The following is a 22,958-nucleotide window of genomic DNA, read 5'->3' on the forward strand; positions in this document are numbered from 1 at the left end:
TCTTCATATATCTCAGGAGGTTCACCTATAGGTTCTTCTAGATCACTGTCACCGAAGAAGAGAGAAGGGTGGCTCAGTGATGTGGTGGGGGTGTTGGGTAAGAATTTGCCTGTTTTATCTTGATTCCTACGAGGCATGAAATGGAAAGACTTTTGATTGCTTTTGTGTTTTTTTTCTCTCTGGTACCTGCAAAAACTGAAACAGATTGATCTACAACTAACTACCTTGCTGAAATGAAAATGCAGAATTGAAATGAAAGCAGGAAAGAACTAATCTACTTTGCTCAAATGAAATTGCAGGAATGGAAATGCTAGTCTACGCTTGCAGAATTGAAATGTTAATCTATGCTTGCAAAAATGAAATTACGTAATTGAAATGTTAATCTATGAAAGCAGGAAATGTCTATGCTACTTTTGCAGAATGGAAATGAAATAAACTACTTGGCAGAAGGCGAGAGTAGGAAAATAGAAGAAAAGCAACAATTACTAATACTCTGACGCTTCCCCAGCAACGGTGCCAAAAAGATGGTGGGCTCCAGTATTGTAGTAATAATGCTACAACTCCTGGAGCTTCCTTCTCTAATTTTATCAACCCGGTAGTTCGTAACAAACTTGGAAGCGACGGTGCTGTATGCACAAGTACTAGCTCTTGTCGCAGCTGTCACTTGGTCAGCTGGCACAAGTCCGCTAGGGATCAAGCCAACTTCTATAGGTTCTCAGAAGAAGATTTTTAAGTGATGAACGAAAGCTATCTCAAAGGAGATTAACCTATTTTGCAAGAATGAACTGAAAGCCAAAAAAACATGGAAACCCTAGTAAACCCTAATTTCACCAGCTTAATCCTTATGATGCAATGGTGGGAATGCGACATCTAAAAGTGATGCCATTACTTCTATTGAGATGAGATGCATGTGTCTAAACTACTTTCATCTGAAGAGAACAAGTTTTTGTATTTTTGCTCAAGTTGTTGAAGTTATTATGCCTGTGCTTCTTACTGGGTCTTGACTGTGCAGGGGTAGATCAAGGGGAGGAAGGCTTGGAAAAGGTCAGGAGGACTCTGAGAGGGTCCAAGGGATCCCTAACATCATTCAACAGAAGTTCACAAAGTTCAGATGCCTGGAAACTGTGTTTGCAAGCTTCTACAGGATGTCTGCAGGGGATTCTACAGGAAGTTCAGGATTTCTACAGGAAGTCTGCTAATTTCTACAGGATGTTCTGCAATCGGAGTTTTGGGTGATGGATGAGTGAATGAGGCTATATGGATGGTCAAGGAGGTAGGAGGGGAGCTTGTGATGGTTTATGGTCAGAGAGATGAGATGGAGAGGGGGTGTGTAAAGCTGGTTGGTCTAGAGGAGGGTAGAGGCAATGAAAGGCCGAAAAGATAAAACAACGTGGATGATAGAAGAGTTGGGAGGCAAAAGATCTAACTGGGAGATAAGTAGATGGCCTAGGTACGACTGAGAAGGATAATGAAATGATAGAGTGGTGCTGCACAGTGTAAATGAAACAAATCACCCGCGTCTTGCACAAAACCGAGATTTCATCAACCTATTCTAAATGTTTTATTAGAAACCAAAGAACATCAATGTAGTTTAAAGGGAAATCGTGCATGGTGCTGCAACAAAGAGTTATTCCACAAGATCTAAATGCATGGACACTTCTACAACCGAAAACATTACCTCAAGACTTGCATGAATATGTAACACAGTGTTTTTGGTAGTTGGCACGGTCTGCACTTCCGGTCCCCAAACAGAGGTGAAAGTGAGTGTGCATTCAACCCTTTTTTGAACTCTGATTAACTCCAATCCTCTTACTCTAATCTAAACTATCGAAGCAGTTGTGTTCATAAACCTAACTTACGTAATCACATCAAAACAGTCAACTCAGCAAACTATGTTTCCAAGTGCATGTAAAGGAAAAGAAATATAATGATGAAAGAAAGACAAGTAACAATACAAAGAAAGGAGGCCTATTGCTCTCAGGTTGGGCCCAACCCTGAGAGCTATAGCTCCTCTAAGAACTCAGAATTGAACTCGAATCTGCCTGCCTTTTATTAAAATATCATAGTCATAAGTCTAACAACATGCCAAAAGTGGCTTACAAAAAGCAAAACAGAGCTATAGCTCGTAATTCAGAATCTGCAACAAAGGTTCAAAAGTTCCCATCGAAGGCTATAACCTCAATATTTATACATTATGAGGGCCAAGCTGGCCTCCTAAATTAGTGGGGCTTGGATGACCAACTAAAAGTAAACTGTTGTTCCCTTAGAATCCGTTGGCTGCCTTCTAGCTCGGTGGAGATAGTTGTTGGAGCTCGGAGTTGGGGTGGAGATCACGAGGAAGGTTATTCAAGGCTGTGGACAGCCTTCCTACAAAACCGCAATGCCACCTTGGCTGTCTCCTTGCCTTCATCTGCATGGTTTTGCTCCCTTTAATGTCAAAAAACCTGAAATAAACATGTATTAGCCACCAAGGAATAGTGACTGCCCTCCTTCCTACAAATAACATGAATATACTAAAAAATGATGCATAAGTGATGAAAAATGAAGGGTTGAGCAAGGGTAAGTAGGCCAAATGAGCCCAAAATGTTACCAAATTTGGGGCTCATCAATACTCATAAGTGTAATCATAACTTAACGTCTTACTTTCTAAAAATAATCATTAAAATAAACCTTTTTTTCAAAAAAGTAAAAAAATAATATTCATTTATTTTTCCACATTTTCATTTATACATATATGTAACACAATTTTTCATAAAATATGTTTATTAATCATTTATTTCCCTCTCTTCAAAAGAATATATCTCAATGTCATGATTGAATGTATTATTAAATTATTAACATTATGTTTATTCTTAAAGCTCACATGGAACTTATATATCATTATTAATAACAAAATCTATTTGGGAAATGAAAATCTTTTTATAAATATATTTTTATTTTGAATGTTGCTCTACATTAATAACTTTGTTACCTTGGTTTTATACCATAATACTCAATATATGATATTCTTAAATCCTAACAACTTTGTTACCTTGGTTTTCTACCATAATACTCAATATATGATATTCTTAAATAGTTAGGATTTAGATGATATTTTTAAATAGTTATGTTTTAAAAAGGAAAATTTAGCTTTTTTATTAAAACAAAGTGTTTTTAGTTTACTCATTATTTCTCAATTTTGATATTTTTTAAATTATGTAATAAGTATTTATTTCAAGAAGATATTTCTAATAATTTTTCAAATCACTATTTAAATATAATTTTTATCTCTCTAGTTTAAGGATTTTTAATAATTTATTAGGTTGACAAAAGCTAACATGCACATACATGATCTTATATTCACCCTGTGAGTGACATCAGTTAAAGATTTATTAAACTAAAGGTATTAAAGACTCATGTGCTGGTGTGTGTTCTGTGTTATTGAAACGATGGATCAGTCAGATTGCCAATACACAGACAATAAAACAGAAAGATAGTAGAGAAATACAGTAAGCAGTCATAACACAAGAAATTTTAATAAGGAGTTCACCCTATTCTCCAGGGCTACGTCTCTGGTCTAGCTTTCAATGGTGGCCTTGTTTTATTGTGTCCTCAAGAAGAGAAATTACAATACAAGGACTCAATATGAGTTCTCCTGAAGTAGATTTAGCTTGGCAGGGTGGTTTCTTGGATTCCCCAAGCCACTTAGTGTACACAAACTCTTCTTCTTCCTACCAGCTCTGTGACCTTTTGGTCTACAATGGAAAGAGCCAAATATGATGCTCAGTCTGGACAGATTCCTCTATGGGAAGGCTTAAGTCTTCAAGCTCTCTAGTGCTTGATGCTGCCTCTGGTCAGCTTGGCCCTCTGTCTCTTCTACTTAGCTTTATTGTTCTCTTTGTTCAGTCCTCCTCTCAGGGTTCACTGTTCACTGCCTCTCTTGGTTGCTTGGACTCTTCTATATTCTGACTCCAAATTTGACTGACTCGACTGTCTTTGTTCATGGCTTTAGCCATTCGATCCCTATGCCTATTCGGTTCCTCTTCTACCTGGGCCAATTCACCTTCTGCAGTTGCGCTTGGATTTCCCTACGTTCGGCATCATCATGAACGCTCAAGGAGTGGCCACTTGTGCTCCTCTAAATGGCGCCAGCATGCTTTGTCGGTTCGTTTCTTCAGTTACGTTGTGGATGCTTTCTTCCTCCACCGTGGTGGTCAAACGGATTCCAAATCCCTTTAGAACGTAGCTTAATTCCCTGTTGATTTTGCTTCTTTCCATCAAGTGCGATCTCAGCCGTCCAATCTGGGCCCTCCAAATCTGACGCCATACGCACGTTTCGCGTGGTTGACTTGCTCGACCGATAGCACGCGATCCACGACGGTTTTCTCTCACCTTCGCCTGCCACGCATCGATCGGTGTATGGAATCACTCCGCTCCTATCCAAAACCTCTTACTGTTCAAGGGATCCCTGATCAATACCGCCGGTTTTCCAGTGCACGGGTCCTGCCATCGTACGTTAGCGTTTTTCACTTTTTCCACCCGCGGTTTCTTGGTTCCCGATGTGAACAAATGCTCATGCTTCCCCTTCAAGGCCATGTTCGCCTAGAGAGTGCTTCAAAAACCTCATCCTTTTCCCATTCTGGGGCTCCCAAGGGCTACTTTGGCCTCCTGCGTAGTCTCCATGGGCCTCGGTCAACGCGCTTTGAACAAGGTCCTCGTCGTTCCACGTCGGCTGCCATGGCCACTGGTTCAGGGTGTTTCTGATACAGTTTTGGATTTCTTTTAGAGATTTTTTCGACCTGATTTAGTCATGGTTCTCGACAGTCCTTCTACGGATCTAATTTGAATCACGACCTCCCTACTGAAAAAGCTTTTGGACCATCAAAAATTGGTTTTCAAGCATCGACTAAGTGAGGATACTGTTTATTCACTTATCCCATCTCAATCCACTTTGCACTGCTCGGCTTTGAGCCTTTGAGCTTAATCCTGAGGTACTCAACTTCTCCCTTGTGCATTGTCCTCACCTTCCTGTCCAGCACTGTGTCTTCCTGCAACTCATCGAGGTATTCAGGTAGCAAGTCATCAATAGAAGTCAATTGACTTTTCTCTTTACTGTCCTCAATCATTGAAGGTCAAGCAATCTCAAGCAGTCTGCATTTACGACTGAGTAGATGTGCATGTAAGCTGGTAGATCAAGGCGAAACGCATTTTCACCAATCTTCTCAAGTATCCTAAAAGGTCCATACTTGATAGGCTTTAGATTTTTACCTTCACCGTACATCCAGTCTTTGCTGATATATAGCCAAACTTGGTCTCCAACTTGAAAACTATGCTCCATCCGATGCTTATCATGCCTAGCCTTATACTTTCCTTGGCTCTTTTCCAACTATTGCTGTACTTCCTGATGGATCTCCTAGATCTATTCAATGAACCTAGTTGCCTTATCCACATCACTGTGCCCACCAACCATGGTATCTTTACCAAAGACAAAATCCAAAGGAGACCTTGGTATGAAACCAAAACAGGTCTCAAAAGAAGATCTCTGTGTAGAAGAGTGTTTGGCTCTGTTGTAAGCATGCTACACATAACATAAGTGTTCATCCCAAAGCTTAGGATGTTTACGACAATATCCTCTCAGTAACTAGATCACTATCCTGTTTACTACTTCTGTCTGGCCATCTGTTTGTGGATGAAAATTTGTTCTTTTCTTCAACTTGGTGTCCATCAGTTCCCATAGACTAGACCAAAACTTCCCCACAAATCGGGTGTCTCGATCAGATATAATGGAAGTGGGTAATCCAAAATGAACCCATACATGTTCAAAGAACAATTTTGCAGTCTGTTCAGCTGTGATTTGTTTACTACAAGGTATCAAAATACAGATTTTGCTGAACCTATCCACAACAACGTATAGATAATCATGACCTTTCCTAGATTTAGGTAGTCCTCCAACAAAATCTATGGAAACACTTTCCCAAGGGTGAGAAGGAACTGGAAATGGAGTGTACAAGCCTAGTTTTCTATTGCTGGGCTTGCTTTTAACATACATGGCACACCCTCTTACATATCTAGAAACTGTCTCATTCATTTTCGGCCAATAGCAGAATCTGTGCAGCTGTGCAACTATTTTACTTACCCCAAAGTGACCTAATATCAAATAAGTGTGTGCTTCCCTAATTATCGTTATCCTCTCAGTTTGTGGAATGCAGAGTTTCCCGCAATGGTGTAAGAGTCAGTCCTTTATATGGTAGTCCAATTCTTCTACTCTTTTGCCTTGACCCAAAGTTGCATATACATCTTTAAAATCCATATCCTGAGCATATTTTTCTATATAGCTTTCATGTAGCAAAGAATTATGCTTAAGTATGGTAGATGCATTTATAATAGGTCTAGATAAAATTTATGCAACCTTGTTATGTATGCCCTTTTTATATCTGATGACTAAGAGAAACTGTTGTAGAAAACCCATCCATCTGTAGTGTCTTGATTGTTGCAACTTAGTTTGGGAGTGTAGATATTGAGATGGCTAATGATCAGTATGTATTACTGTCTCTTTGCCCATAATAATGTTTCCACTTTTTCACACTTTGAACTAATGCATACAATTCTTTATCATATGTAGGATAGTTAACTACTGCAAGATTAAAAGTCTCAGAATGATAACATATGGGTTTCTCGTGCTGTGTCAACACTGCTCCCATGGCATAGTCACTGGCATCAGTTTGGATCTCAATTGGTCTTTGTAAATCTGGCAGTGCTAGTACAGGTGTTGTACTATTTTTCTCTTTCAAGGTGTCAAATGCTTTCTGATATTTGCCTCCCCACTGAAACACCTTCTTCAATCATGTTAAAGCATGTAAGGGAGTTGTAATCGAGGAGAAGTTAGAAATGAAATTCCTCCAATATTGTGCTTCTCCTAAGAAGCTTATCACTTCTGTAGTAGACCTGGGTTTAGGCCAGTTCACAATGACTGCCACTTTAGAGGGATCTATTTTCAATTCACCTCCCCCTACTATATGACCCAAGTAGTTTAGAGATGTTTTGCCAAATTCACATTTTGAGAGTTTAACATAAAGTTTTTCTCTTTTCAAAACATTTAATGTCTACTTAACATGCTTTAAATGTTCCTCCCATGTTTTACTAAAAATCAGAATGTCATCCAGATACACAATAACAAAATCATCAAGAAAAGGTCTGAGTACATCATTCATTAATCTCATGAAAGTAGCAGGAGCATTAGTTAAGCCAAAAGGCATAACCAACCATTCATACATTCCCTTATTTGTTTTGAAAGCAGTCTTCCATGCATCTTGCTCTGCAACTCTGACCTGATGGTGTCCACTATCCAAATCCAGCTTGGTGAAATAAACAACTTCTTTTAATTGATCTAAGAGATCATCTATGCGAGGAAGGGGATAACGATTCTTGATTGCTATCTTATTCAGTGCTCGGTAATCAATGCACATTTTCCACGAGCCATCTTTCTTTCTCAGCAAAACGATTGGTGACCGACATGGTGATGTGCTAGGCCTAATGAAGCTCTTATTGAGAAACTCTTGCACCTGCTTCTTGATTTCAGCATTCTCTAAAGCAGACAACCTGTACATTTCAATGTTAGGCAATGGAACATCTTGCTGCAAAATAATATCATGTACTATTCCCTTTTTGGGTGGCAGAGCTTTAGGTTCTTGAAACAAGACATCATACTTTGAAACAACCTTTTCTATATCAGCTTGCTGTTCAGCATTACAACCCTCAAATACATTGGTTTGATAAGATTTCTTTTCCTTTACAACCATTAGTAAGAATTGTTTGCATGAATTAATCATTCTTTTCATCTGTCCTAAGTTTATGAGAGTAAAGTTATTCTTGAGCTTATGAGCTCTTACAAAGTATTCAATTCCATCTTTAACCAGTAGATACTTGTTCTCAGCTCTATAGAAAATAGCCTTCCTATCATACAAGTAAGGACTTCCTAAAACAATTCCACAGATATCCAAAGGAATTATGTCTAACTCAACCTCATCTACAAATGCTGACCCAAAAGAAAACTTGAGTTTGCACTGTCTAGTCACTTGTAGTTGTGCTTTATCATTCAACCATCCTAATGGGTATGGTTTCTTGTGAGGTGTAGTTGCTAATCCTAATTTCTTTACAATTGCTTCAAAAATCAAATTTACATGAGAGCCACTATCAAACAAAGTATCAATCTTTTGATTTTTTCAAATAACTTGAATATGGAAAAGCTCATGCCTTTTTCTCTCATTTTCTTCATCAATAATAGATTGAGTAGAATTACTAGTAGATGCTTCATAATTCTTACCTTTAATACTTGTGGCTACTATAGTTGTTTCATCTCCCGAGTTTGACCCCAAATCTCTCTGAATAGTTGCAGGTGTCTTCTTCTTCTTGCCCTCAGACTTCTTAGGTCTCAGCTCTGGATGCAGAATCCTACAATGCTCATCATCATGCCCCTCCTTTTTACAGTGAGTGCATGAAGCTTTGGCTTTCTGGTGTAGTGTTAGCCTTCCTTACTTTCCACTTTTGTGTTCTTTTCTCCTTGCTCTTGCTTACAGTGGGTTGGGATGGTCCCCCAACTTCTGGATTGCCATTCTTTCCTCTAGCTTCTAGATGAGTAGCTTGTACATATACCTCATCTATAGTAGTGGGATTAAACATGAGGATGGTATGCCTCATGTAGCTGTGTAGACCACCAATGTACTTCAAAAGAGTCTTTGGTGAGTCTAATGAGATACCCAACGTCAATGCTCTCTTTCTGAACTCTTGAGTATACCCTTGGACACTTTTCGCCTTCAACTGTCGAAGAGTTTTCCAACTCATCATGGCTTGTTGCATGTAGGCCAATAGATAAAATTGCTTTTTGATTGCAGAAACAAAGTCACTCTAGACAGAGATGGTCTTACCATGCCTTTTCATATCAGCTTGGGTTCTACCTTCCCACCAAACCAAGGTAGTGCCTCCTAGGCGTAGGCTTGCCAACTAAATCTTACTCTTGTCTGAGTTTATGTTCTTTACCCTGCAATACACATCAATTTGTCTAATCCAATTGTCCAATTTTTCGGCATTTAGCTCTCCATCATAAATAGGCAAATAAAATTTAACATCTAACTTAATCAAAGATGATTTCTTATTATGTACAGGGCTATTAGGAGGTGTGAGAAAGTTTTCCTCTTTCCCATTTCCTTTGGAGTTGTCATGGAAGTGAGACTCATCTTCTTCTTTCTCTTGCTTAGAGCCTGATGCATCTTCCACCTTTTTCTTTCTAAAGTCTTGGTACATGTCTTCAACCATGGACTTTATAGCTAGGAAACTCTCTATGAATTGAGGGTCTGGCCCCATAGAACCTTCTTCTCACATGGTCTTTTGAGGATATACTCTCCCAATTTAGGGATTAGTTTCCACCAACTCTCCTTCTCCTAATTTGAGCTTTGATCTTGTGAGCATTCACAGCTAAACCAACACAAGCTTGTCTAACCTTACAGCCTTGAGCTCTGATACCACTTGATATGATATTCACCCTATTAGTGACATTAGTTAAAGATTTATTAAACTAAAGGTATTATAGACTCATGTGCTGGTGTGTGTTCCGTGTTATTGAAACAACATATCGATCAGATTGCCAATACACAGACAATAAGATGGAAAGACATAAGAGAAATACAGTAAGCAATCATAAAGACACAAGCAATTTTAATAAGGAGTTCACCCTATTTTCCAGGGCTATATCTTCGGTCCAACTTTCAGTGGTGGCCTTGTTTTATTGTGTCTTCAAGCAGAGAAATTACAACACAGGGACTCAATATGAGTTCTCCTGAAGCAGATTTAGCTTGGCAGGGTGGTTCCTTGGATTCCCCAAGCCACTTGGAGTACACAGACTCTTCTTCTTCCTACCAACTCTGTGACCTTTTGGTCTACAGTGGAAAGAACCAAATATGATGCTCAGTCCGGACAGATTCCTCTATGGGAAGCCTTGAATCTTCAAGCTGTCTGGTGCTTGATGCTGCCTCTGCTCAGCTTGGCCGTCTATCTCTTCTGCTTAGCTTTACTGTTCTCTGTGTTCAGTCCTCCTCTTAGGGTTCACTGTTCACTCTCTCTCTTGGTCGCTTGGACTCTTCTCAATTCTGACTCCAAATCTGACTGATTCGACTGTCTCTATTCATGGCTTTAGCCATTTGATCCCTATGCCTGTTAGGTTCCTCTTCCACCTATGCCGATTCGCCTTCTGCAGCTGCGCTTGGAGTTCCCTACGTTTGGCATCATCATGAACGCTCAGGGAATGGCCACTTTTCCTCCTCTAAATGGTGCCAGCATGCTTCGTCAGTTCGGGATGCGTTCTTCCTCCACCGTGGTGGTCAAATAGATTCCAAATCCCTTTAGAACGTGGCTTAATTCCCTGTCGATTCTGCTTCTTTCCATCGGGCATGATCTCAGCCGTCTGATTTGGGCCCTCCAGATCCGACGCCATACGCACGTTTCACGCGGTTAACTTGCTTGACCGATAGCATGCAATCAACGACAGTTTTCTCTCACATCCACCTGTCACACGTTGATCGGTGTATGGAATCGTTCCGTTCCTGTCCAAAACCTCTTACTGTTCAAGGGCGCCCCGATCAATACCGCCGATTTTCTAGTGTGCAGGTCCCGCCATCGTACATTAGCATTTTTTTCTTTTTCCGTCCGCGGTTTCCTGGCTCCCAATGTGACCCAGTGCTCGAGCTTCCCCTTTAGGGCCCTATTCACCTAGCGATGTGCGATTAAGCGCTAATCGCGCATCAAAAACCTCATCCTTTTCCCATTCTGGGGCTCCCAGGGGCTACTTTGGCCTCCTGCGCGGTCTCCATGGGTCTCGGTCAGTGCGCTTTGACCAAGGTATTCGTGATTCTACATCAGCTACCATGGCCACTGGTTCAAGGTATTTTTTATATTGTTTTGGATTTATTTTAGAGATTTGTTCGACCTGATTCAGTCATGGTTCTCGACAGTCCTTCTATGGATCGAATTCGGATCAATACATGTATTGTGATAGGATGAATGATGGATATCTTTCAATGATAGGCATTTGACAACCAATATAGGGGGCCTCCCAAGTTCGAAACTAGTTTTATCAATTTAGTGAGAATTTTGTGCAGTTACAATAGGTTGAGGAGTATAGTAGCAATCTCATTAACTTTATTGTGGATCTCCTCAATAATAACTCACAAGTCTACCAACACTCATGGTTTAAAAAACAAAACAAAAGAGAGAAAGGAAAAAACAAAACAAAATATAAAACATATCTACATGCTTTTCTACAATAACTTTTGTTTGGATCAAACTCTTAAATTTTTTGACACATTTTTGTATATTTTAAGTTAAGAAAATTTCATTTTATTTTATTATATTTCATTAAAAATTATTTATTTTATTTTATTTTATTAAAAATATATTTGATATATACAGATGGTTTTAAATTTTACATATGCTTTTGTCCACATGGTCTTGGGTAGATTGTGATCAGGTGCTCTGTTAAGGCACTCCTTCATGTGAACTCATTGGTCCAATTCCCCGCCCAAAGGTGATGTTCTGTTGAGGCACTCCTTGATGTGAACTCATTGGTCCAATTCCCCACCAGAGGTGATATATTGGACATGATGAGGATGTAGTCCTGCTAAGCTTAGAAAAAAAAATCACATACCTTTATCAAACAAAATTATATTTTCCAAATCATAAATCTTCTTTAATAAAGATTTTATTCAACACAAAGAAAAATCAACATTCTTAAAACTACATTTTATTGACTTTAGACTCTTAGAATTAATGAGAAAATTCTCATTTGATATGCCCTTCTCAAACAAAATCATAGTTTAGTGTTTACATCATAATCATAATTTACCTATTATATTATATTATATTATTTATCTATATATAATTTGTGGGGTTTATATTTAGTAAATTTATGATGAAGTATGTACATTTATGAGATATTAAAAAATATTTACAAACACGAAAAATATGAAGAGATTTAGAATAATATAATGCTTCGTTTTAATTTTTCATTAAGAAAATATGACAATTTCACTGGATATCGGAATGTGCACGGAATATAAAATAATATGAAAATTGCAACCACTTATTTCTATTATAATTAGAGAAGTGATACATGTCAATACAAATAATAATAAAGTCCTTGCCAACAACATGCACAGTTTCTTATCAGATTGCTAAATTGAAACACTGAAGCACACTCGTGAACCCTAGATGGAACCAAAAGAAGATACCACCGCGGGGTTTTCGTCTCAAGATCAAGCTAGAACTAGCCACGCCAAGTTCTCAATACAACACAAAATGAGATAAAAAAATCTAGGATGATCCAAATGCCTTGACCCTCTCCCCTTTCAAAGGCTTTATGAACTCTCTCTAATTTTCTAGAATCGTTTAATCTTATTATTTTTCTATAAAATGGAAGGTGAATACCATTGGAAAATACGATGGGCAAATACCATGGGAAAATACCATAGAAAATACCATGGGAAAATACCATTCTTGTAATCCATCTTGACCACATAAAAAAAGGAATATTAGAAATCTTCTCGCCCCAAGATTTCTTTCCCTTAAGCAATTCACATATTGCTACCAGTTTAGCTATCCAAAGTAATTGAGTACCAATACCAAGGTCCCATATGAACGATTGATGCATCACAACATGCAACTATATCAACCAATCAAAGATATATCTCTCAATTCCTAGATCCTAGATCAACTTCCGAATCAGCGATTCACCAATAGGTCCACTAGCGTGTGAACCGCCACCTAGATCCCAATCCAATTGATGAATCAACTTGCCATCAATAGATCCTTCTAGATCCCAATGCCATTGAAATTCATAGCCCCTGCACCACAACTCTAATTGTATCTTGAACCTGGCTAAGAATCTCCTCCCAAGAATCATCTCATCAATTAGGTGCCAACTCATAATATTTTGTGTGTACATATTCATATGGGAGACAGTCCCACCATGATGATGTTGCACTACTCTGGTTCTAATTGGGATGCTCCTAAGTTGTCGAAACATCATTCGGTTCTAGCCCACCTGTAAAACCCATATGGAGGGCTCCCATAGATGCACAAAGGTAGGATGATATAGTTGCAAGCCTTGTCGATGTATCTTTTCCCATGGTAATGATCCGAATGGAAATCCGCCCATGGTATTTACCCATGGTAATGTAAATAAAAATGTTATAAATAACAAGACTCTTTTTGTAAGAGGACGGATTCTCTAGCACAATGTAGTCACAACTATCATTTTTTGTTCTAATAAGAGTTAGTTCATGATTTATTTTCTAGTTTGGTTCACTTTTGTTTTTTAGGGTGCGACAATTATTTGGATCTTGGGGCCTTCCCTAATATCCAGATTAGCTGTATTAGAGTGAGTTATGATTACATGGTGATTAAGGTTCTAAGGGTTTGTAGTGAAATTTCTCATATCTTCCCATAATCTTTTGTTTCACAAATTTGGCACTTGTTAGTCGCCCTCTCTTATCGACCCCTTTGCGAACTATGTAGTCTAGTTCGATACCCGTGGGTTATATCTTACCTTTCGATCAAAGAAAGAGCTAGTCCCGGTCCACACCAGTGGAAATGTTTCCAGCGTGTCTAGTTCACTCGCAATATTAAAAAATCTTTTCCCTCTCTAGGTGCATATTTCGAATCATGTGAAATAAGTTAGTGGAATAAAATATTTTCCCTAAGGCCTCTACGACAACCATTGTTGCTGGCCTCCAAACCCTCATCTTTGAATGCCCTTGAAGTTGATCTCGAAGCACTCCTCTTCCTGGTTTTGCTGCTGCTGCTTCCTCGTCGCTTTGGTTTCTCTTTTTGAAAGGTGATTGCCACAAATGGAGAATCGTTGGAGCACTGGAGGAAGTGGGTGGTGGGTCTGTGTCCTTCCTCTCTTCACAAAAGATGGCCCTGCTTACTTCTTGCACTCCTCATCTGACGACGTTTCTGCATGGTGTCGGTGGCCTCTGTATACTGCACTGCTTATTGTTGTCGTCTGTGTTGTTCTAGTCACCTGGCTAAGCTTGGGAGGTTGTTCGTGGACTGGAAGGCATAAGAGAGGTCACGTTTCCATTCCTAGCCTGAAAGGATGGCCGATTATCGGAAGTCTAATGGACATGAGCGTCGGCCTTGCTCACCGCAAGCTTGAATCTCTGGCTCGTCTTCATGGTGCGAAGAAGCTCATGTCCTTTAGCTTGGGCTGCACGCCGGCTGTTATCACGTCGGATCCTGAGGTGGCCCAAGAGTTGCTCACCTCCCCTCACTTTGCCAACAGACCCCTCAAGCAATCCGCACAACAGTTGTTGTTTGGGAGGGCTATTGGCTTCGCCCCCAATGGGGACTACTGGAGGCTGCTCAGGAGAATTGCTTCTGCTCATCTCTTTGCTCCTCGCCGGATTGCTGCCCACGAAGCTGGCCGCCAGGCCGACGTTGTGGAAATGTTGGCTGATATCCAAAAGGAGTTTCATTCTAAGGGTGTTGTTAGGGTTAGACGACACCTGCAAGGAGTTGTGATGAACAATATCATGGGAAGCGTCTTTGGAAGGAGGTTCAACATGTCTCGTGAGAATGAAGAAGTGAAGAAGCTGATGGAGATGGTTGATGAAGGGTTACAACTGTTAGGAGCTTTCAATTGGGCGGATCATCTCCCATGACTGTGACTGTTAGACCCTCTTCGAATCCATGCTTGTTGCGCCTGCCTCATGCCGAGCAAGGATAATTTTAGGGGCGAATGTTCGCCCTTTGGCGAAATTAAGGGGTTTTAAATTTTTAGTGGGCGAATATTTTGTATCATAGTACATTTTTACAAATCACCTCAAATAGCCCACCTTATTTTAATGGAGAGGGTAAAAAAGGTAAATTTAGCCCTTGAAATTAGGAGTTACAACCTTCCATTCACCCATTTTCAAGAATAGGTTTTACTTAAGTGAATCCATTCGCCCATTTTCAAGAATAGGTTTTATTTAAGTGAATCCTATGTGCTAAATACCATATTTATAAAGGAGGTATGGTAAATTAATAAAAATATAAATAAATGAGAGGTATGGTAAATAAATAAAACATTTTTTATATTTACTCCATAAGTTACCTGGTGTAAACAAATAAAAATAAAAATAAAGTGGAGGTATGGTAAATAAATAAAACATCTTTTTATACTTACTCAAAACACATGGTAAATAAATAGAAATATAAATAAACTAGATGTATGGTAAATAAATAAAACCTCTTTTTATATTTAGTCCATAACCCTCGTTCTATTTATGAAGGCTCAAGAAAGATGTTTTATTTAAGTGAATCCTATGGGCCAAATACCATATTTGTAACAGAGGTATGGTAAATTAATAAAAATATAAATAAACTAGAGGTATGGTAAACAAATAAAACATTTTTTTTTATATTTACTTCATAAGTCACCTTATATTTATGAACACTCAAAAAATGGGTTATATTTAGGTGAAACCTATGGGAAAAATACTATGGGACAAATACCATGGACTAGATTGTTATTAATACCATGCAAAAAACCATTATTAACCCTAATATTAAAATTAATAAAAATAAAAATGGCACATGGTATTGACCCATGGTATTCACCAAAATGGCACATGGTATTGACCCATGGTATTCACCTGGAATGTAGCCTATTTAAATGGGGGAATTAAACCAGCATAGATCCATCTTTACTCTGGATCTACTAACCCCCGAGAGGTATCAAATATCGTGATATGCAAACTAGCATAGAGTGAAAAAATATTTGATCCTCTTGGGGCTTGGTCAAGAGTAAAAATGGATGTTGTAATTTAATGTAGGTTAAACATTTTAGCTTGGTTAAAATAAAAAATAAAATCAAAATCAACTATTAATTTTATTAATTTTTATAAGTTACTAATAGTAATTTTTAAGCTCCAGGTTTATGATAACCCATGGTATTGACCCATGGTAATACCATGGTATTCATGTGAGCATAGACTATTTAGAGGGGAAATTCTATCGTCTTAGATCCATACAAAGTTTTATTATTTAGTGAAAGACTTGCCAAAATCTTACAAGATTTTATAATTGAGTAAAATATTCGCCATGCCTGGTGAGAGATTCGCCAAAAAATTATATATACATATTATATTATTGATAAAATCGCCTTCCATTTTTCCTATATACCATGGAGATTCGCCCATTTATTATATTTATAAATTTAGGGGGGGCTCTTAAAATTTTCCCTAATGCCAAGTATGATAACTTTCGTTAGAAATTTCATCAAGGATCACCGTCGGGAAGAGCAGTGTAAAGAAAGCAGTGATCAATCTGATTTTGTTGATGCTCTTCTGTCGTTGCAAGGAGAGGATAAGCTCGACGAGGGGGATATGATCATTGTTTCGCTTCTTATTCTTTATGTGATATATCCGCCTCAATGTCAATAGAAGCCCTGATGCCCCGAAGCTCATGAGGGAAAATATACAGAAGATGGGACCGATGACCAAGAATGAGATCATCATGAGCGGCACACTACTGGTCATGGTGGGTCTTTGGATATCTGGGGGAATGCTAAAATTGGATGCTATCCTACTCTGCACAGGTGTTGTGACATGGAAGGAGTGCTTGGATGAATCAGTGGTGTGGGACACTCTTACATGGTTTGCTGCACTTATTGCAATGGAAAGCTATCTAAACAAATATGGTCTTATTTCATGGTTTAGCCAGACTGTTGTGAAGGGTGTTGGTGGACTTGGTATGTCATGGCAACTTTGTTTTGGAATATTGCTATTGTTTTACTTTTATTTTCACTACTTCTTTGCAAGTGGTGTAGCCCATATTGGGGCAATGTTTACTACCTTTTTATCCATTGCAAGTGCTCTGGAGACACCACCTTTATTTGGGGCAATGATTCTTTCTTTCCTTTCAAATCTTATGAGAGGCTTTACACATTATGCTATTAGATAAGCACATGTTTTTTATGGAGAAAATAGTGGTTCATGGCTCATTATTTCTAGAACAATAGTGTGTCAAAATTTTGTATTATGATTTTCTATTAGCTAGGGGTGTTTATGGTGATAATGTTATCTTTGCTTACTATCTTGAAGCATATTTTTGGTTGCGACAAAGTACCCTTCTAATTCCAAGGAAATGTCATGATGGGCTTATCAACTCACAACCATGGGACTAAAAAATGTGAAACTTCTTCACTTGGATGATGTCTTTACAACATCTCATTGGATTGTGAGAATCTACAAAGATAAGCCACCAGATCTCCATCGAATAGATTGACAAGTGATCTCAAGGTACATTACAGGGCATCTCTATCCTTGAACTCTTGTTCATTATGGTTATGGGTCAACCACACAAAACGTTTTGCCAACAAAGTCCATTTTCTCAGCCACACATTGTCCACCTCACAATTGGCCCATTAGCATTTTAGGGTATCTCTATCCTCGACTCTTTGTTCATCATGATTATGGGTCGACCACACAAAACCCTTTGACAGTGAAGTCCATATTCTTGTCCACACAATGTCCACCTAAAGTTGGCCCACCAGCATCATAGGGCATCTCTCGTTCATCATGGTTATGGGTCAACCATGCAAAACCCTTGCTAGCAAAATCCATTTGCTTGGCCACACACTGTGAATATCACAATTGGCTTATAAGCATTACACGGTATCTCTATCCTTGGATCTTCATGCATCATGGTTATGGGTCATCCACAAACCCTTGGTTATGGGTCAACCACACAATACCCTTGTCTTCAACAACACATGGTAATCCACAAATCATCTTCAATAAAATCTTTTCCAGAGGGAACTTCACGCAATGGGGACCATTGCTTCCTAAGGAGGGAGGAATGATATGAATGGAAATCCGCCCATGGTATTTACCCATGGTAATGATTTGAATGGAAATCCACCCATGGTAATGATCCGAATGGAAATCTACCCATGGCATTACCCATGGTAATGTAACTAATTTTTTTATAAATGATGAGCCTCTTTTTGTAAGAGGACAATTATCCAGCACAATGTAGTTGTAACTATCATTTTCTTTTTTAATAAGAGTTATTTCATGATTTATTTTATGGTTTGGTTCACTTTTGTTATTTTCTTGGTGTGACAATTAGTCGGATCTTGAGGCCCTCCCCAAGATCCGAATCAGGGACTTGAACAATTCCTCAAACCTAGATAGCTGTCCTACTAAGTTAGAACATACCCCTATGAGCTCCTCAATTTTCATGTTCTCCTGTAAGACAATGTCTCAGAAAGTCTGGATTCTTTGCTTTAACATCATAAGATTTGTCTTAAAATGCTTAATCTTTTCCTAAAATTCATCTCTTGGCAATTCAGGTGTCCTGCAAAATGTCTCTGTATATGTTTGCACCGAATACCCAACTATCACAGATTCAACTTGAGCCTTTGACTGACCCTCTGGAGATGGCTCTTCCTGCACACTATGTTTGTCATGCTCCCCCTCATGTTCATGCTCACTATGTTGGCTCACTATCATTGGATCCTCACTCAAGTGTCCCTGAATGCCTTCTCCCTAACCTTCTCCACATGTGGAAACAATTTGTTGTTCATCCTCCTCCTTATATCCATGATCTCCTAAGTTCTCATCATGTATGTTTTAGTCATGCACCTTTAAGTGTTCATCATGTTGGTCCATGACTATTGACTCACCCTACAAGTCTCCCTGAATGTCTTTTCCTTGGTCTTTTGTGCTCACAAAAACATTTTGTTCCTCAACTTAACTGCTACTTGACTACTTGTATCCTCCATGGATGTTCTCCTACAAATCAATGGACTCAACTACAGTAGAGGAATCCTCATTGGAATGGTTAGAAAGAGTCTCTTTCAGCTCTGTTTTTGTTATCTTCTTTATGACACTTGAGCATGAGTGGTTAAGTACCCAAGGTCCCTCATATACAAAGCATAAATATTTCCTCGGCTTATTCTTTCTATACCCACCAACGATTGTTAGTTCCTCCTTGGACGACTCCTTTCTGAGTAGTTTTATGCTCTGTTTGACCAGGCCCTTAGTTAGTTCATAGGAAACAACTGATACAATTAGCTCCTTACTCCAAATGGCCAACAATTTGGACCTTATTTTTTTCAAATGGCCTTATCTTCTCCTAATCTTAGGGACATGATCTGTTGCATGTCTATTTTGCCATAGTTCGGATGACATGTTGTAATGTTGGCACCCAAGTATTGAAGCATATAAAGGGTTATGTCATCACACTCTAGATCTAGCATAAGCATACCAAATATGAATTTGGCCACGTGTTCTAAAAATTTTCACCTTTGAAAAAAGGTAAGAAGGTTGATATTGTCCAACCCTTGGAGGGATTCTACCATTAGCTGAAAATTTATTCTCATGATGTCAACATTTTAGGGCGGTAGTGACTCTGTTAAAGCTAAGATTTTATTAAGACAAGAGGTGGCTATGGCTCTAGCCTTTTCACAAGAATGTTCCAAGAACCTGGGTTGTATCAAAGAAAACATGGATGGCTTGAGGCCCAACTTGACCCTTTCCAATTAGATGATTCTATTAAGAATAGAGCCATGTCTAATGCTTCAAGCATAGGAGGATATCTCCTAACTTTGTACCCTATAATCTGGATCCAAGTTCAAAGAGGCACTTACCTTTACATCTTCCTTTCAGATATATTTTAACTACTAAAGGATAGCATGGACCTTCCAAGAGAAAGTCTTATTTTTCCACTCTTGCTTCTAATAAGTTGTTTCCATTTTTACTCCACAGAACTATTACATCTCAGATAACTAGCCGATGTATTACTATGTTGATTCCTATAGTGTTTTCAAAAAGAAAGTAACAACACATTCGCTTGGCATCAATAAATCTCAATACATAACCCTCCTTCTCTCTCCCAAACTTTCTTCAATAAAATCAATTTACACCTTTTAATAAATTAATTTATACCGGGCTTGAATTTTTAAATAAAAACAATAATTCAATGCAACCATAACTCACATAGAAGAAATTCTCTTGCAAAATAAACCTATTAATTTATACCAAGCTTGAGCTTTTAAATAAAAATAATAACTCAATGCAACCATAACTCACGTAGAAGAAATTCTCTTGCAAAATCAACCATAACTCACGCAGAAGAAATTCTCTTGCAAAATCAACCTTCCTGCAATGAGAGTTGGAAATAATATTTTGACCCTCTTGAGTTTTCCTTAAAAACACAAAACAAACAAAATAATAATAAATACTTAAATCGTTCTCATGTGAATAATGATTTTTGGCAATAAATCCCTACAATAGCAATATAATAATAAGTTGATGTGGAATATTTTGCCGAAATAAATCCTTTTATCTTCACCTGTAAATAATTTCCGCAATAAAATAATGAACCCTTGTAATTAAGTTGGGAAAATAAAAATATAAATCTTCCCGGTAAAAACTTTCTACAATAAATAGAGATTCAATGATTTTGCTCATAAATATTGACCATGGAAGTAAATAGATTACATGAACTGGCTAGCAAGGTGTCACCTAGAATCTTTGTTTTGTATGCGATCACAATCTAAAACACATTAGTATACCTTTACGATTCCACCCTATAAAGTGCCAATCATTTTTCAAATATCAAGCATCGAATAATTGTTCTAACAAGATGATGGTACCAATGGAATAATTTTTCTAATAGGATGATGGTACCAATGAAATAATTGTTTTAGCAGCATTCACTACAACATTCACTACTACTTATCAAATTGCTAAACTGAAACACTGAAGCAATACCACATGGAAATACTATTATTGTAATCTATCTTGACCACATCTGAATATTACATTTTAAAGATATTAATACATATTTACCAATTTCTTTTGTTGAACCATTCTCGTCACAACTTTTTAATTTAAAAATAAAATAAAACCCTATGTTTACTAGATATCCCATATTTTTACTAAATACTTTGTTTATATTTGCAATATATATAAATCTCTATATATCTCGCACCACCACCTCCCATAAATACTTTATTTATATTTTCTAATACATATAAACCTTTATGTATCTTGCACCACCACCTCCCACCACTATAATATATGGAATTTATTTTTCACAAATTTTAAAGCCTAATTAATGAATTAACATTATAGGATATTCGTTAAGAAAGTAAACCCCAATTATTTTATTTGATCTAGATTATTTAAATTAATAAGAAATATTTTATTATTGAAACTTGTGATACGTATGCAATTGAAGATGACAAAATTTCATTATAGAAACACTAACTTAAGTGATCAACTTAGAAACCATACTTTCTCATTTCTAAAAATTTAAAGAAGTTTTGTCACAATTATTTTCTAATACATATAAACCTCTATGTATCTTGCACCACCACCTCCCACCACTATAATATATGCAATTAATCTTTCACAATTTTTAAAGCCTAATTAATGAATTACCATAATAGGATATTCATCAACAAAGTAAACCCCAATTATTTTATTTGATCTAGATTTAGATTCTTTAACTTAATAAGAAAGATTTCAATATTGAAACTTGTGCAATTGAAGATGACAAAATTTCATTATAGAAACATGAACTTAAGTGATCAACTTAGAAACCATACTTTCTCATTTCTAAACATTTAAAGAAGTTTGGTCACAATTTAAGCCAAATTTATAACCATATTATTATACTTGTAAGTCTATTTGTATAAATATGAAAATTATTCATATGTATATTAACATAAATTTCAATCACTAATTAAAGATTAATTATTATCATATTCTCTTTAGGAATGAGCCATGATATTTCTATACATTTCTTTGATTCCTTTCACTTGTAACCCATTCTTTGTACTTAAAATTCTTGTAGATTTCATTTAGCCTTTTCTCTATTAAATTTTCATTTGTATCTGAACTTTTATATATTATTGTCACATTTATTAAATTATTTATGTGAAATATTATAATTATATAAAAAAAGAATTTTGGATTTGGGTGATTGTAGCGTCTCCAAGAAAGGAAATTATCACATACTTGCATTGCACTATAATTCAATCGAAATGGAAAGGTGGTGGTTATTCTTTATTTTCATTTCATGCCACATTCAATGCAGCCAGATCATGAATATCTAGTCGAGGATAAAGTATTTACACCCAGCACATGACATGAATTTAGACATAACTATTGGAAATGAATTCAACTTCTATTAAGAATGATATATACATAAATTCGACATACAAACCATTGGATTTAACTTCCAAGGTTTCTTGGACATGCAGCAATTGTCCATAAAAACCCTAATGGATTAGGTGTCTAATATTCCCCTCTTAATCCAAAGGGGTGTATATGAGTCCAAGAAGAGAGCTAAAATGTAAAAATGCATGATAGCCAATGCCTGAATGAGCTCTTAGAAATGGTGGTTTAAGGAAGACCATAAAAAAAATGGGAGAACTCGAGGTCTCTAACGGTGCTGGTTTAAGGTTGAATATGATCTGAATTTGAAACTACTTGAAATTTGTTTGCAAGGTATTCACACTTGATCTGAATTTTAAACTACTTGAAATTTGTTTGCAAGGTATTCAATTCAAAATTAAACATGTTTAAAATATTTCCATGTCTTGCAGAAAGAAAACACATGAAATTTTCAGCTGTTCATGACCCATTTAAGCATAGCAGGGTTATTTCCTTTTACTGTTTAACACATAAAAATGAATTTTTTCTACAAATAAATCAACCACACATGCAAAAGAATTTGATAAAGCAGTTCACCCCCTCCAAGGCTACGTCTGCTGGGTCCAAAGCTCCCAACCGGGCTTGTCCTTATTTTTATTAAATGATCAAATTGAAAATACAGCTGAATAGAAGCATCTACAGGAGAAATAGATGGTAAAAATGGATTTAGAACACTTGAATCCTTCAGGATTGACGATTGGATCACCTCCAATGGAT

The 22,958-nt window shown here is 37.4% G+C and overlaps 2 pseudogenes; both read left to right on the top strand.

The window, feature by feature from the left end:
- Positions 1-13,874: 13,874 nt before the first annotated feature.
- On the top strand, positions 13,875-14,690 carry LOC149146309 (cytochrome P450 78A4 pseudogene; annotated as a pseudogene).
- A 1,816-nt stretch (positions 14,691-16,506) lies between these two features.
- On the top strand, positions 16,507-16,974 carry LOC149146310 (dicarboxylate transporter 1, chloroplastic pseudogene; annotated as a pseudogene).
- The last annotated feature ends 5,984 nt before the right edge of the window (positions 16,975-22,958 follow it).

This window comes from Pinus tabuliformis, chromosome X (genome assembly GCF_031772625.1).
Source record: "Pinus tabuliformis cultivar Carrire ecotype Pingquan chromosome X, CPIR1, whole genome shotgun sequence".
Lineage (NCBI taxonomy): Eukaryota > Viridiplantae > Streptophyta > Pinopsida > Pinales > Pinaceae > Pinus > Pinus tabuliformis.